Below are 17,815 nucleotides of genomic sequence, written 5' to 3'. Positions count from 1 at the left end.
TTGGCTCAGCGTAAAATGTGGATAAAGAGAGGAAAACTGCTGTGATCTGGCAGAAATGATGGGCACAATCTCAAAAGCCAGATTAAAATCCAGTTTAGTCAGTAGTCTACATCACTTATGGGTGTAAAACCCAGTATCTAATCAAGAAAACTTTAAGGACTTGTCATTAAGTCTATATCAATTTTGAAGATTTACTAAGGAATAAGGAGTTGACCATGACTTCTGAAAAAAAAAAAAAGTATCCTTTATATATAAATATACATATGTACATATATTTTATTATTTTTTCTGTAAGTTTCAGTCTCCAGCAGTTTTTATTCCACCACTATAAAGATAATATTTTTTTTAATCTCACCATGATATTGTGGTGAAATACATTATTTTATTGCACCTTACTATAATAGATGAAGAAAGCTGTGTTTCTACACCCCTACCCAGTGCAGCAAGATTTTCAATCAGATTTTACTAATGTGGTACTTCTCATGAGGAAAACTGAAGCCCTTCAGTCCATCCACATCACAGATTTCTGGACATGTATCATCTTCCTGAAGTTGATTGAAAGCATGGAAGCAGTAGTAATGTCTTCATTACTAATTGGAATGTTCATAGTCATTAATTAATTTTATTGTTAATTGCAAATAATTATAAATACCCATTATTTTCTGTGTTGATTTGCTGTGGATTTGGGTTTCCTCCTTCTTGTACTCACTTTTAGTACCAGAAGATGGTTGGTAGGAAGTTCAGAATAAATTTTGTGTGCAGAGGGACTTTATTTGAGTCTGGTGACTGTCAGGTTGTTTTATTTAAGTGTTAAACTTGGGGACTGACTGATGAACAACTCCCAGGTTTGGGAGAGATAAGGAGGAAGATACATTGTACAGAAATTACAGGGAATTGTGGATGCATTTGATGTTTTACCAAGGCAGAAAGGTGATTATTTGATGTTGTTGTTAATTTGGTTTGCTCATGGATTTGTTGTTCATTTATAATTCCAGCAACTGATGTGTGGGGTATGGCTGGTGATTCTTTTGAGTCTCACCAACAAGCTGCAATTAAAAGCTTACCTGCTTTAACTCCTTCGTTCCCAGCTGACATTCCCTGACCTCCCAGAGTGTATAAAGGCAGTTTTACAGTCCATTATTTGCTAAATGACACTTGTAGTACCTTGGGACTGCATTGGAACTCAGCTGCTTCTCTGTGTTCTTTTCCTCCCCTTCTGTTTTTTGAAGGGGTATCAGAATTTTGGTGGCCCATGGTGCCAGCAGCAATGGATTGGCCAGGGTGGAAGCTGATAAGCTCCTCAGAAAATTTTTGTTTTAAAAAAACCTTGTCAGTGGAGAAAGGATTTTTTCCAAGCTTTTTGACATCCTGGGTATCCTTCTAATCCTACTGAAACCAAGCAGAGGCACATACTTAGGAAAGTTTTGAAACAACAAGGGTGATTCTCACCCTCTGGATTTGTTAATAAACAAGCTGTGTTTCCTTTGAACAACTTGTTCACTTCCCTGGATTTCCTCTCTCATGCTTTCCGAGAGGAGAAGCAGCGTTTGGTGTGATCCTTTCCCTGCACTTCCTGTGTCTTGTTCCTTGCTGGAGTTTCTGCCAGCGGCTCTCAAAGGCTTCATTCCTGCTTGAAACTCCTGACACCGGTCCATGACCTGGGCTGATTTAACAAGGATCATTATGATTCCATGGACATGGATAATTGTAGCTCCATCCCAGGCACAAAGCCCTGGAGTTTGCAGTCCATCCAAAGAATGTGTTCTTCCCTCCTTGCCTGAACGATGTGAAGTGAGCAATTCCTTCCTTGCTGACTCCTGCAAGGAGTGAAACCAGGAAAAAAATAATTAGCTGCATGAAATATGAAGTGTCCTCCCTTTTCTGAGCATTACAAGCATTTCTGAGTGTTACTCCTTTACAAGATGCCTTTCCAAAAGCTTTTAATGAAGGCAGGATGAAAGCCAGTGGAATAGTAGCTGAATGCTGCCTTTTTTTTTTTTTTTTCTGGTTTAAAATAGACATTCATTTTCTTTTTACCTCTCGCTCATGTCCATACATCATTTTGCCTCGCTCCTACAAATGTGCAATGTTCCAAATCTGGAAAGTGTTCTCATTACTTTTACCTTCCTATCACACAATTCCAAGATCCATTGTATCAAAGATGCTACATAAAAAGGCAAATTAAAATTGAATTGCAGTAAAGCTCTTAAGAGAATTCAGTGCACTTCAAAGAGTTTAACAGCTAAATGCATGATGTGGTGGGAATGGACAATTAAGTGCAGGGAATCAGTATTAATGTGCTGGCTTGTGTTAAGTGGTGAATATGTGATTGTGTGTATTTTATTTGGGACCTTTAATTGCAAATAATAGTGCTGGGTCATATATGTTCAAACGTGTGGAAAATCTGCTTGCCTGCAAGGTGGAATGGAGAAATTGTTTCCTGACATACACAGTAAGGGATTGTTTGGCCATAAGTCCCCAAACAACCACTACTTTTATGTATCTTTATGTTTTCAGATCTCTTATGGAAGAATTTAATAATTGGGGATTGCAGAAAGTCAGGTGGGTAGGGTGGCACTGAAGTGGGGTCTGGTCTCTTCTCTCAGGGAACAAGTGACAGGATGAAAGGAAACGATCTCAAGCTGTGCTAGGAGAGGTTTTGATTGCATTTTTGGGAAAATTTATTCATGGAAGGGGTGGTCAGGCACTGGAACAGGCTGTCCAGGTCAATGGTGGAGTCACCATCCCTGGAAATCTTCAAAAAGAGAAAGAAATTAGGTTAACAAAACTGCTTGGACATCTATCAGCATAAAATTTTATTATTATTGCTCTTATTAATAAGAATAATGATGTTTTAAAAGAGGTGGATATTATCATTTCGGTCATTCTTACAGAGTCTTTGTCTGAGTAGTGGAAATTAATGAAGCTGGACTTTGCCCAAAAATAATAATCTGACAATTCCTGGATTCAGTGATTCTTTTGGAACAAATCCTCATTCTTAAAGTCAGAATAGAAGGTGGTTCTGTGAGTTAGCCAGGCTATAATCTCTATCCCAGCAGGATCTGCAGTTCAGAAAGGCCAGGTGGAGAACACTGCTGCCTTTCCAGAGGTCCCCACTGAGGATAACAGCAGTAATTATCCTCGGGATATCTATGCCCATCTCAAGTGCACCAATTAGTGACACTTGAGCCTGAAAGGAGGTGAAATTCCTTTCTAGCAAATGGTCCTTTTGCCAGACAATAGGAAACTGTTTGTGTTTCCCGGCCGGTTACAGACTTCCTTGGTTAATTAAGATCCTTATCCATGTCTGAGGCCCTCACCCACAGCTCCTCTGGTGTGCTTGGGAAAGGGAAAATACAACTTGTAGCTTCTACATTTATTCTTTGCCCTGAGATCAATGTCTCTGATACGAAATCCAGGGCACTGAGCACGCCTTTGGAGACTGCACTCAGGAGGGAGTCAGGACAGTCCTTTGTGAAGGTACCTCTGAAGGTGTCTCCACATTTTCCAGCTGGGATTGAAAATCAGATGCAATGATGAGCTTTTTTAGCAGAATATTGGAATAAAACAGTATCACGGAATGGTTTGGGTTGGAAGGGACCTTGAAGATCGATCCATCCCATCCCCTGCCATGGGCAGGGACACCTTCCACTAGCCCAGGTTGCTCCAAGCCCCATCCAACCTGGCCTTGGACACTTCCAGGGATCCAGGGGCAGCCACAGCTTCTCTGGGCACCCTGTGCCAGGGTCTCACCACCCTCTGACACCACATTCCAAACCATTCTATGATTTGTGATTTTGGGAACCTGGGGAAATTCAGAAAAAAAAAAAGAAAAAGAAAAAAGAAAATTTGAGATATGTGTATATATATATATATATATATATATATGGAGAGAGAGAGAGAGAGAAAGCTTCAAAAATAACATCAGCCATTAAGTCGATGAGCTATTTAAATAAGCTAATTAATGTAATGATTTTTAAAATCTGCAATGTGACACAGAGCCTTGGAAGAGGCGTGTCCTTCCTTTCAAAATAACAGCAAAAGATCATCCCGCAGGAGAAAGGAAGGAGTTCCCCCAGCCCTAAGGAGCTGTGTTGTAATTTGTAAAAATAAATGTAAAAGACGTTTCCTGACGGAAGGAAGGGAATGCAAAGCGCCCCTAGTCCTGTCCAGCCTGACAAATCACAGCAGGGAAAGGGCAGGACAGGAACAAGGAACTTTCCACCTTCTCGGTGAAGAACCTTAAACCCTTCTGTTTGCAGCCCTTATCTCCAAAACCCCACAACACGAGGCAGATTTGATGCAAACAGTTTGGTTTTGTTTCTCTGATGGCAATGAAGGAAAATCTGCAGAACAGAACCAAAGAAACCCTTCCTGTCTTTGCATATGAGGTGTATTTCTTCCACATCAGCTGCACGGGCAGTTGTGCAAACAAAACCATGGAAAAATGAACACTAAGCTCTGGGAATTAAGAGCAAGAAACTGGTAGGTGATGCACCAGTAACAGATTGCTAAAATGTAACACCACAAATCAGCATTACACAAATTTCCAGGGAACAAATCCCTGCTCTGCAGGGGCACCTTTGGAGTCGTTGGAATGAGTTAAATTCCGGCTCTTTGTGTGCTCCAGCTGGGAATCAGCTCCCATTGGGTCTCTTTGAGAAGCAGATTTCCCTGCAGCTCCCTCTCGGTTCTCTCTCAGGTGCAGATTTCCTGCCCTCCCCTGTGCCCTCAGTACATCCACACCTTGTCCAGCAGAGCAGGGGGAATTTCCTGTCCATCCAGGCTGGAATCCTGATCGAAGTAAATCAAAACATTGCCTCTACACGGCTCAATAATGAGATAATTTGAATTCTAGCCTATTATTAAGCCTTTGAAACTGTGCAAGATGGAGTTAAATTGGGATATATTCTGGATTCTTTCTTATCCTTTATGTTTTCTCTTGACATCTTCCTACTTAATTTTTCTTTCCTTAAAAAATAGAAAAAAACCCCACAAAACCCTGAATGTGCCACTGTTTCTCCTATATCTTTGTTATGCTTTGTATGGTGCCACAGTAGGAAGAAAGGTTCTCTTTTTTTTCACACTAACAGCAGCTTCTCCCAGTTACAAGTGGAATTTAAAAGATTCATGTTCTTTTTCTGTATTATTTTCATGATGACGATGCTGAGAAGACTGTGTTTTTTTTTTTGGTTTTTTTTTTTTTTGGTTTTTTTTTTTTTTTTTTTTTAAATCTGTCTCACACTCCAAATATTCAATACATTCAAATTTTCATCCTAGGGTTTTATTTTGCATTTACTGTGAGGTGCATGTCACTGTGGGTAAGAGGAATGTGAATTGTAAGGCTAAATTGTGAATTATAACTCATTATTATGAAAACAGGTGTCCTGCATCTCTAGGAAAATGGGGAAGGAGGCGGTAAAGAAAAGAGGAAAAATAAAATTAAGCATTTTGATTTTTTCACCATTTGTTTTGTTATTCCTGTGTATGCTATCAGCATTTCTTCTGGGTTTAACATTTGTGCCTTGCCTCTTAGTGCCAAGGAAACTTTCTTTTGGCTTGCTTGCCCTCCTTAAACATTTCCAGATTGGGAAAAGTTGCCTTTATGACAATACTTTGCTTTATGGCAACAAGATCATTACACTTTGATGTTGCTGCAGTAAAATTAGGGGATGTGATGAAGTTAAGTGCAGAAAATGTTACCAAAGCTGCATAAAAAGGTCATAAAAAACTGTCTTAATTGACACTTTACTGGAAATTTGAGGAGTGGGAGAAGCAATGGAAAATCTGTTTTCCTTTTGGCTTATACGATCTAATTTCTCAAAACTGGATCGTTTTTCTAATGGCACAACCCCTGTGCTTTTTACAGCATTACTTTTCCTGAGTCTCCCTCTAAACAAGTTAAAATCTTGGTTTCACTCCAGTCCAGATGAACAACAATCAGCTGGAATATTACCTGGGAAGTTTTGAGTGTTCAGATCCCACCATTTGAGACTGACAAATGGATGAATTTCATCCATCCTTCCTAAACTGCACTTACTGTATTTGTTATTAAACATAAAGAGGGAAACTAATTAAAAATGTTCTTTGTAATGGGCATCTGGAAATCAGATCCCTGATTTAAAGAACCAAACTACTTTCAAAATAAACTCAATTTTAGCAAACTAAGTTTATCATTGAAATTTGTCATACTTGTCTGAAAAGTAGATCCATTCAAGTAGCTCTAATTCCAGTTCTAAATCTTCTGGTGATGGATCTGGTGTATCTTTGGAATTCTGTTGCTTGAGCTGTCATATTTTGAAGAAAGACTCTTGCACAGCTACCTGTTTTTACACCTGGCACAGACAGAGTAGAAGAAATACAACAAAAACAAGAGGAAAATATTAAAATGGAACTCTCTACTTGATCAAGTTGCTTTGGTCTGGAAAGCTGCAGATTCATAAGATAAGAGATAGCTACTATGTCGCTCAGACAGGGATACTTGGATTTATTCCTTATTTAGTTTGGGGTTTGGGGTCAATGTTATTATCAGTCCTTGAAGATTTAATTTATTTGTTTCACACCAAATTTTTAGTAAATAATATGAATAGAAGGAGGAAGGGAATGATATTAACACTCTGAGCACTGGAGCCTGCCTCAGTGTACCCCTTTTATCTGATATTTAGGGAACATTTCCATGGAGGAGAATTTTAACCAGATTTCATAAAAAATGGGTTTGCATCCTCAGTATCATTCAAGAGAATATGAAGAAAAAATGTACTGAGTTTAGAGTTGAAATTTTGGCTAATGTCTCCACATTTATTGATCCCTTCTATTTCTCCCTTACTTCTCTTATATAAACCCATAAGATAATTGTGGGAACATTTATGTTAAACTTCCAGCTGGGAGCAGGCATCAAGTGGCTGCTGAGCTGACACTCCCAGCTCAATAATTAAAGTGATGTCCATTATAGATCTACAGGCTTGGGACTGCTTTCCCAGTCATGACAGTCAATCATTCCTGAGGGCAGCTCAAACTTTCCTGCATTTACTTTTCTGTGGATTAACATCTGCCCATAAAAAAAGGCATTGCTGTCAGAGCTCAGCTGAGGTGCTTTCATATGGAGCTGGAGATGATTGAGAGCTCTGCACGCCAATGTAAAACAAAGTTTCCAGGAAAAAAGATTTTCCCGTTTCTTTAGCCCAAATTGGAATATTTTAAATCCACTGGTGCTGATTCAGCAGTGATGAAAAGATGGGGCTGTGGCACCAGACCTTTTGAAGTGCTCACAAATTTCCTTCCAATTGCATCCAAACAAGCACTTTGAGACTTGAGAAATTAACTACAGTTTTACTATTGCAGGAATGAGATTTAATTTGAGGAAGTTCCTAGAGCATTTTATGTCAAGTTGATTTGGGAAAAAAAAAAAAAAAAAAAAAGCAAAAAACAACAAACTGGTTCTGGACATGCTTTTTTATTTTATTTCTTCATTCTCTGAAGTTTTTGGTGAGAAACGGGAATTAGAAAAACTCCTCCCAGAGAAGAGAAAGTAGAGAAAAAATGTGGGCAATTTATGCAGTGGGATCTTTGAACTTTTAAAAACTTTTCTGCTCTTGCTGTAATGTTTTTGTTTGGTGGTGATATGGACTGGAATGGCCAAATCCACCCCTGCTTTATCCCTCTCCTTGTCTCACACTCAAATGGCTTCTGGAGGAGTTCCCTCACAGGAGGCTGGGACCAGGTCAGAGCTGGGCTCTTCTCCCAGGGAACAAGGGACAGAAAAAGAGGAAACAGCCTCAAGTTATGCAGGAGAGATTTAGATTGGGTATTAGGGACACGTTTTTCATGGAAAACCCCAGAAGAGGGTGCCTGAGGCAGTGATGGAGTCGGCACACCTGGAAGTGTTCAAAAAACATGTGGATGTGGCACCTGGGGACATGGGTTAGTGATGAGCCCAGCAGTGCTGGGGTGATGATATTAAAGCTCTTTTCCAAGGTTAATAATTCTATGATTCTGTGGTTCCAAACTTATTTCTCTGCGAATAAGGACCCCACCATCCTCTCTTTCATAGTAATTACACAAAGGCCTGATGGAGACTGGGGTTATCTTCCCAAGCTCACTCTCCCTTCGTTGGACAGGTTCTTCTTCCTTAGAACGTCTCTGCTGAATACAAAACACTATCAATCTCTTGCAGATACTGCACCAAAAGATGCCTCAAAAGAATGAAGGAATCAAATTAACCTTGGCTAGGGATGAACCTCCCTTCTCTCACAAACACTCGGTGCTCCTCAGCTTGGGGTCTGTTCACCCAGTTGCTCTCAAAAAAGGCCACATGAAGTGAGGTGTCAGGGGGCTTCCTGCTGAGGGGTTCCAGCTGGGCTACTTCGAAAGGTGGGGCACAACTCCAAGAAAAATGGAACCGAAACCACCTAGAATATGTTTAGTGTGTGTGTGTGATGGTGCATTCCCCCTGCCCTGCCCAGGCTGCTCTGGGTCGGGGAAATGCTCGGCATTGAAAACAGCCCCTGGGCTCAGCTCCTCCCCAGCTCATCAGAAACACTCTCTGCTCCCAGCAACTGCTGCTGTCTAACCAGCTCCTCTTTTCCTTACAAACAACCTTGGAAAATGTTTTTCTTGCCTGAATGGCCGAACATTCCCGTTCTCACACTTTCAGAGAAGGCAGCGCCCCACAGTGTGGCCGGGATGAAAGATTGTTGTGACCAAAGGGCCTCTCTTGGGGCCCCATAACCAGGGCTCCAAAATGGGCCCTTGGAGCTCTCCTGGGCTGCAGTGGCTGTGAGCAGATCCTCCCTCTGAGGGGACGCCTGTCAGAGCAGGAATTCTCTGTTCCTCTACTGGGAACATCCCCGGCCGGCCACAAGTGCTGGGCCGACACCGTCGCTGCTCAGGGCCCGACCCTGGGCCTGGCGGGAGCTGCAAAGGCTTCCCAAGGGAGCATTTCCCTGACTGAGGGGAATTCCTCACCGTGCCCTGCCTGCACTGACTCGGGGTGTCTGTGTGCATGCACCTGCTCATGCGCTGCAGCGGATCTGGGAGAAACGCTGCTCTCTTGCACGCTTAAACTGTGGACATATAAGTAATTTAGGCCTGTAAGAAAGGTTGAGACTTATGACTTAACCTTACTTAAAGGCTGCTAAGTGTTCTTTGCTAAGTATAACTTCAAAATTATGTTAAGTAAATCTGGTTAAGTGTTATTCCTCTGTTAAATTGTTAAGATTCAGCTATAAATTAATTTTAAGGTATAAAGTAAGTTAGGTATAAGTTAAGTGTTACTTCTTTGTTAAAATTTTAGGTGAAGTTAAAATACTGCTAAGTTTGAGTGCTCTTAAGCTTTTGGGCTGTGTTCCTTTTTATGCTTGCCCTCATGGCCTTTTGTCACACATGCACACACACACACAGAGTTCTTTGTTCATTTCCGTTTTGGTTTCTCGGGTTTTATTTGGTTTTGTTGTTTTTTCTTGGTGTGCCTTAACTGTCCTGTAAGTGGTAGAGTGAATCTTGACAACAAACTTGTCATGCTTTCATTTAATATTAAATCTGTTTTTTGCTGATACCCTTTGCTAATGATTTTTTAAAGTGATCTGAAACACTAATTTTTAACAGTGCTGCATGGCATCAACTTGTAGCCCCCAAATCTTTAAAATGCTTGCTAAAGATCTCTTGTTGAAATACTTTCAGCCTCATCTGTTTAAATAAAGGAGTTGTCTGTGTTTGTGGTGGGAGGACTTCCTTCCCAATATCCCATCTACCCCTGCCCTCTGGAAGTTTGAAACCATTCCCCCTTGTCCTGTCACTCCTTGTAAATTGTCTCTCTCCATGTTTCCTGTCAGCTTCTTCTGGTCCTGGAAAGCCACAATGAGGTCACCCCAACGCTTCTCCTCTCCAGGCTGAACAATCCCAACTGTCCCAGCCTTTCCTGCCAGCAGAGCTGCTCCATCCCTTTGATCATCCCTGGACTCTCCAACAGGTATTTGTGGTAACTGAACAATTTTGGAGAACACCACAATCTATATTTTAATTAGACCACATTAGTTTCGTTATCTGGCTGTTTCTGGAGGTGCCTTGGAAGTGCCAGAGGGAAATGAAGAGAGAAAAAGAAAAAAACCTCAACTATATAAATGTGCATGGACAACACTACGGCCAGGACAGGATTAGGTGAGCAGGCTGGAGAGAACATCCACAGTTTAATTAAAAATGCATTTCCTCCTAGACTGGATGGTAATGAATCTTTTGTATGAATATTGCTGTTAAATAATTTGCCTTTTGCTATTTCTCCATTGATAAAACAGAGATACTGATCATTATGTTTTATAAAATCTCCTGCAATCTACTACTGCTATATAAATACACACGTCTGTATGGAGATATGCACATCTTTAATGATTGTAAATGAGCATGGCAGTAGACTGACATTTTATGCATAATATGTTTTCAATTTACTTTCTTAAATGACTTAACTATGATGATGATCTGATGTGAAAGAGTCTAATGAACTGATGAGGGCCAGCGTGACACCAAACCTATCAAAAATAATTACCAAACCCTTCTATATGTGATGAGTAACTCCAGAATAATGTGACATTTCAGGAACACTGCCATGCCAGTTCAGGAATTTCCACTCCACAAATGTATAGCAAATTGAACAACATATACACTGGATTTTTCAATTTCTTCCCTGATAAAATGAATCCTCACACCTTTATTTCACAAATCTACCTCTGTACCTTGAATTGCTACTTGCAATCCAGGGCATTAATTTAAAAGAAGATGTAAAATAAGCTTTTCTGTTTTGTCTTTTTTTTTTCCTTCTCAGCATGCTTTTTAAAAGCTGCTTTGAATCAGGGCACGGGGTGTTCTTATTTCTTCCCCTGAAAAACCCATTCCAGCAGGTGCAAATTGCACTGCTTTATTCAGGTGTTGCTCCCATCCCTTTTAACAGATGTCACAGCTTTCCCTGTGCACAGGACACTGGAGGCTCCCATATGTTCTGTGTCACTGCAAACCTCTGATAAGGCAGTTTCTACTTTATTCTGATATCACTGGCTGGTATTTCAAATGCAACCAAGTTGTAAATCTTGACATTATAAATAACAGCTGTAGCACATGAATTCTGTACTGATTTCCCAGTCTAGGAAAAAGACCCAACCTTCCCAACCTCCTGTTTGGTTCCTCTGCAGCTTTGATCCCCACTAGACTCTTTTCTCAGAATGCTGGATACACTTTGGGTATCATGGTGATGACTTCTTACTGCTGTTTATTTGCCTGCAAGGCTACCTAAAGAGTTGTATTTAAATTTAATCTGAAATTCATCAATTTGGCTCACCACCCAAAATTCCTCTGACATGTTGGTTTGCTCTGCTATTGAACTGTGATGGTGGCAGTTTTGCTGCCCTGTCACCAGTTTTGTGGGGTCTGTTCTGAAAAAAATGTTCCTTAAACAGCTGAATATTAATTTTCCTAAGTTTTAGGTGTCTACTAAACAATTTTCCTGTCCTATTTCCAGTTGAGGTAATGAATTCCACTGGAGCCCAAGCCTTTACCAATCTTGACCTGTCCAATATTAATGAGCAATGAGTGTCTCTCCCCTGGATAAGGATCTTATCTCGATGCCCTCCAAGGATGTCCTACACTGCCTGCAGCCTGTTGTGCCCTTTTCTCAGGATCCATAGTGCTATCAAGTCCTCCAGCAGAATCAAGGGTGTCTAGAAATTTCCTCTAGGTGTAGGAAAATTTTCCAGGCTGTATCGAAGTAGTCATGGATACAAATTCCTCATCCTCAAGAATTGTATGGGATTCCCTGCACTGTTTGTATGTTTTTCAGACTGGTGCTGTGAGCAATTTCAAACCAGGGGTGTTTGATATCTTAGAAGCAGCCTCAGGTTGAAAGAGCTTTCACTTCACAGGGAATTTGGGAATAGAAACAATCAGGCAAATAGATTACAGCGTTATTGTTATTGTTGTTGCTATTATTATTATTGTTGTTGTTGCTATTTATTCAGCTCCTTTCTAGGAACTGTCCATTGAAGATCTCCAGCTGGCAGATAACACTAGAGGCATAAAATGGACATTGGCAGCTAATTAACATGAGGGAATAAACAAATAATCCAATAATAATTATGTGAGCAACTTCTTGCAGAAAGCTTCCTTCTGCAGACATTTCTGCTGCTTTAATTTCTTTGACATTATAAGGCTACATATGGTGAGTGGCTCCTGGCTGTGCTCCTCATCCCCACAGCTGCTGGTGTAAGAACTCAGAATGAATTATTCCATTTGGAAAATGGGATGAAAATATGGAGAGAAGTGCTCTAGGGGCCCTGGCCATGGTGGTGTGTGAGGAGAGGAGGCTGTTCCTGTGGTTGTGTGTAATTTCCTTGGCTCTCACTTGTGTACATTTTTCACTGATCTTTGGAAATCCTCAAGCACTCCCTTTCACATTTGGTTTCAGCCTGCTTGCTTTTGTAGATCTCTCATTTCTGCTGTGACCTGTGGCTGAAGATTCCTTGGACATCTGCTAAATGAGATTTTTGCAATTGTCTCTCTTGTGCCCTTTTTTCCCCCTTCCAAGTTGTTTTTGCCATTTGCTCTCAAATCTCAGCCATGTTCTTCAGCTATATATTATTGTGTGTATTCAGGTTCAAATTTACTTTTTGCTTTGCAGAACTCTGTTTCTTTACAATAAATATCCTTAGCCTGCCATTCCCTCACATTTTCGATTTCTGTTGTATCCAACAAGTTTTGCCAGAGCAGAGAGATATGTCCCCCACCCTTCTTTAACTCAATTAATTGCTGCACTTATTAGAGACTGTTACATATTTAATATTTCCTTCTCTAAATATTTTTTGAGAGAAGAGAACTTTATTTTTTATGGGACTTTTCTTTTTCCCGTTGGACTGGGTTGAAATTTAAGCAGTTCTTTCCTTAGGTGCACTTGGAATGGGAGTATTTTAGAACATTACTTCTTGAGAGCAGGAGAGCATCCCGGTGATTACACCACCTTCCCTGGCATAAGGAGCCTTATGGCAGCTTTGTTAATTCGTCTCTGTTTTTTCTGGCTCCTTTCTTAGGGGTCTGATAAATATGTGTGAAAGTCTCATCATCACAACACCCCAGAACATTTCCAGCAGCACTTTTCCTCAGAAACTGCATTCCACAAATATTTTAAGCCTCTTCCTCGACTTTGCCCTCAATGTGGGAGGATTCTGCGTGGAATTGTGGTGGCTGTATTTCTTCCCCTCTCAGGAGTTCTACTCCCTGATGAGAGTGTCAGGATTTAATTCTTCCCAATTTTTGCTCATTCCTTTGCTGAAGATTCATTTTTGACCTGTCTTACATCAAAACCATTTTGGCTGGAGGTTACTTGGGGGCTCTGCTTCCATTCCTGTGTCAAAAGTGTTTTGTAAAAATACTCTCCGATCTTGTTTCCAGGCTTTTGATGTTTTCACAGCTAAAGCTGTCCGAGAATCATATAAAATTTCCCATATTACATTGCTGCATCATTTAAGGATTGGCTTTCAGAAGTTTGGAGTCTTTTTTTTTTTTTTTTTCCCTATAATGATACATGATTCTCTATATACTGACTCAAGAAGAGAAGCAACAACCAAGAAACTTGAAAGTAAGTTGTTGTCAGGCTGTGAGAGGAAATAAAAATCAGACTTACTTGCCTTGGAAACAATTTTCTAAAAAATCCCCAAAATAATTCTGTGGATTCAGACATTAAGTGAAACCTACAGAGGTTAATATCCAAGGTTATTACAGAGGTTATTTTTATATTGAATGACTGTTTTAAGGATGACCACTCTGGCCTATCATTGGGGTGTGTCCCTCCCTTTAGGGCTCAGTTATTTAGATGAGGTGCAACACAGAGGTCCAAAGGACTGTTAGGAATACACTCATCTCAAGAAATTTCACCCACCAATTATTTATAAAAAAGATAAAATTCAGCTGATGCTCCTGAGAGGTCAATATGGAGAGTGATGACGCTCTGCAAATAACATATTTCCTAAACCAGAAGTGTTAAATATTATTGTATTTCTTTGGAGATGTTTTTGACACAAATGTCTGTTGCTGTCCCTGTTTCAAAAGGATGAAAATGGAAGACTTGAGGCAGGGATTGCATGGTTGAAGGTTTCTCATCGTGTTCAGGCAGACAGTGGACAGAAAATCTGATCAAACCCAGCTTTAAACTTCCTGCAACAGAAACATTTCTTTTTTTCTGCCACAGTTCCCACATAAGAAAATCCACTCATCTACTGAATGATTAGAGCTTCAAAAACCCTTTTCTTTAACACACAGTGGCATTCAGACTTTTTCAGATGATACCAGCTCTGTCGGAGACATTCTATGTCAGTTTTGGAGCGTTTTTGAAAAATACAGTCTGTTCAGCTAACTATTAATTATTAAAAATTACCATCAGAAGGTTTAATGCCTTCTTGAATTAATCAATATTCACCTTGAGCGTCAGCATTCTTTTGTTTTTTCCCTCTTGTTTTTATGAGTTTTGCCTAATAAGACTTATTAGGGGAACACATGCAAAGATACGTGCAAAATTTGGGGAAGTGCAGCTCTCAGAGGCCAAATAATGCTATTTAGGATTCCCAGGCTGCAAAGTGAGAACATGTGATGGGGAAACAACTTGTCACACGTTCCTGACAGACAGAACAATAACTGCTGGATTTGCTGGAGGAAGCATCAGTGATGAAAAGCTTTGGAGAGGACAAAAGCAAGGCATGATAAGCCCAGCTGAGGTAAGTAGAACAGAGGCAAAAAGCAGAGACAGACATGCCTGCTGGTTGGCTTCTTTTCTTTATTTAGAACTTTGGTCCATGCCAAAGCCTGCAAAAAAAATACCATCTAACAGTGGAGATGAGGAAAAGGAGGGCAGATCCCAGGCACAGTCAGAGCACAAACCCACCATAATCATGCAGGATTTATGAAGCCTGAAGTCAGAGCCTGCAACAAATCTTGGCCTTTGTTTAAATATTGAATAATTCCCCAAACTTCTGCACCCTCTTTTATGGATTTGTGTTTGTTTCAGATGGAAAAGACTTCTTTCCTTCTAGTGGGAAAAGATGCAGCTAGGTATCATGTATGTGAACTTGGGAATGTGTGTTTTAATTCATTTTATTTCATTTTATTTCACTTTTAGAGACAATTCCTTGCCTGATAAAAATTAACTGACCCAGTGGAAGCTACAGGACCAGATCTATGAATATAGTCATTCCATGGATGTGAAAGGAGCTATTGTGCTATGGAATTAGGTTATGATAAACATGTTTTTTTCTGCCTGCACCTGTACATACATTTGAGCATATTTTTATTGATATCCATATATATATATGTACCTTTGCATTACTTAAAACACATTTTCCTGCAGTGTTACATATCATTTATTTCCAAACTGCGTGGCTGCAAGTAATAAGAAAAGAGATTCTGAAGCAATTTATCAGCTTATCCTTACTTCTGTAGGAACTGAGGTTCTCGAGTCCAGATAATGACTTTTGTTTTTCTAAAATTAGAAGCTAATTCTGCCATCCAAGGATTTCAACAACTACTTCTGTCTGGGGTGGATTTAAATGTACTCACTGAATGATCTTCTGTGCACTGAATAACATGGAAAATTTTTAGCCTTTTTTTTTTTCCTTAAAAAGCACCTATTTCTAATTCAGGAGAAGGCTGTGGTGAAACAACACAGGAGCAGTGAAGGTGATAAGACATCTGGTAGTGGACAGTGTGATAACACAGCTGGATCAGCACAGTGTCACATTCTCAGCCCTGGTATCAGGAATCAGGAAAATGGTAAAAACTCTAATTGTGAAGTCTGTTACAATACAGATCTTTTGCCCTCAGTGAAATATTAACTTTCAAATACTCCACATAGAGCTGTTTTAGGGCAATCCAGCAGGATGTGACCAGAATTACCTGGGCAATGGACAAAGCTGTGTGCAGAGGTGGCTTCTGCATAATTCTGGGTGTGGAATGTGCCTTTATATCAAATTTGCAGCTTTTCTGACTTGCCATGAGCAGCTGCTAGCATCCAAAGAGTGATGTGTTTGAAGGCACACACTAATCCTCTCTGGGAGAGAGAAGCACCACCTCACAATGCTCCTGAAGCTGTACTGAGATGTAAAAGCTCTGATTTATCCTTTACCAGCACTTTATTCAGTGATTTCAGGGAAAATTTCATCACTGAGACAGTGGTCAAGCACTGGAAGGGGCTGCCTGAGGCAGTGGCAGAGTCACAATCCCTGTAAGTGTTCAAGAAACTGTTCAAGTGCACTTAGAGATAGAGTTCAGGTTTGGTTGAAGGTTGGACTGGATGATCCCAGATGTCTTTTCCAACATTATTGATTCTGTGATTTTATTATTAATTTTTCAGTTGGTGTTGGGTGTGAACTGGGTCACTCCCTAGAATGGAAGAAGCTGCATCTTCTCTGTCTCCCACAACGTCAACAGGCAAGGAAGGCAATGTCAGTGTGATGATAACATCAGGAATACCAAATTTGGGTATGGGTTCTGCAAAACAGGAGCTAATGGACAAATAATAATGAGCAGCAGGATGTTTATTTGGGTGGCAGTTTAGGTGGAGAAATGCGGTGCTCAAGGCTGAAGGAGAGGGCCTGAGAGGGGTCAGTAGCATTTGAGTGTATAAGAGTAGGAGAGGAGGAACTCCAGGACGGGAAGGAAGGATTACAAGACAAACACCAGGGCCAGGAAGGAGGGATTTCAACCCCAAAGCCCACTGGCCTTGGCAGCTTCCTTTCCATAAGCAGCAATTCATCAAAGAGAGATTGCTGAGTATAATAAAAAAATGACTCTGTGGTTAATGTGAGACTGAGATGGATCTGCTGAAGATTTTGCTTCTCAAATATGTTGGCAATCAATAAGAAAACAGGAATTCATGCAGTCAATGAGGCAAAATGAGACAGAGACAAAGTATATGGCAATAACTGAATGAAGGACTGGGTGAGCAGAGGGAGAAGAGGGAGACAGATACAGTGTAAAATGAAGATGGTCAGTGCTGTTTGCTGGTTTCCAGGAGCAGCAGTTCAAGGAATACATAACAGGGCTCTCAATAAAAACCTCTGTGTCACATACTACAAGCTGCTGGCAACCTGAAAGACAAATTCATGAAGATACAGCTGGAAGACAAATGGATGATGGTGCTGCAGAGTCTTGTTGGGGCACTTAATACATCTACCAAACACAACAGTGCCACAGCAACAGCCACTTGTCACATAAACAGCTCAGTAAAAAAGGGGATTTTTTAGAAAATAATTTCTACCCACAGTGCATCATCACAATAGGCTTGTAAGAAAAGATCAGTCAGATAAAATATTGGTGGAGGTGTTCATTAAGGCTAATTTTAGTCCTGCAATGTCAGGTGTCCTCTTGTGTTCAAGGCAGGAGCTGGTACCTTCTGGGAGATATTCCCACCCCACATGGAACTGAATAAACCCTGCTGAGCATGGCTACCCTACCCCTCCTCCCTCAGACCACAGTGACCATCCCCAAACTGCTGCCACCAACCAAACCTTGCCCAGGGCCTGGCACCGTGTTCTGGGATGGGGGCCAAAGTCATACCAGGAGTGTCACCTGACTGCTGTGGACAAGGGGCTGAGGCAGGTGTTTGGAGGACACCCAGGAAGATTAACTGTGGCTCCTATGAGGTGATTATCCTGTCCACAGTCCTTTTCATGCGGGCTGTGATTGCCACTGTCTCTGAGCTCTGACAGGATGCAGTGAGTGAGTCCTGCCATCCATCCAGAGGTCAGGCTGGACATTCCACACTCTCCAAGTGTCAGTGTAAATGAGGGAT

The sequence above is a fragment of the Chamaea fasciata genome, unplaced genomic scaffold, assembly GCF_029207755.1.
Source record: "Chamaea fasciata isolate MVZ Bird 193981 ecotype frontalis unplaced genomic scaffold, bChaFas1.0.hap1 SCAF_10, whole genome shotgun sequence".
Classification (NCBI taxonomy): domain Eukaryota; kingdom Metazoa; phylum Chordata; class Aves; order Passeriformes; family Sylviidae; genus Chamaea; species Chamaea fasciata.
This window is presented reverse-complemented; position numbering follows the sequence as displayed.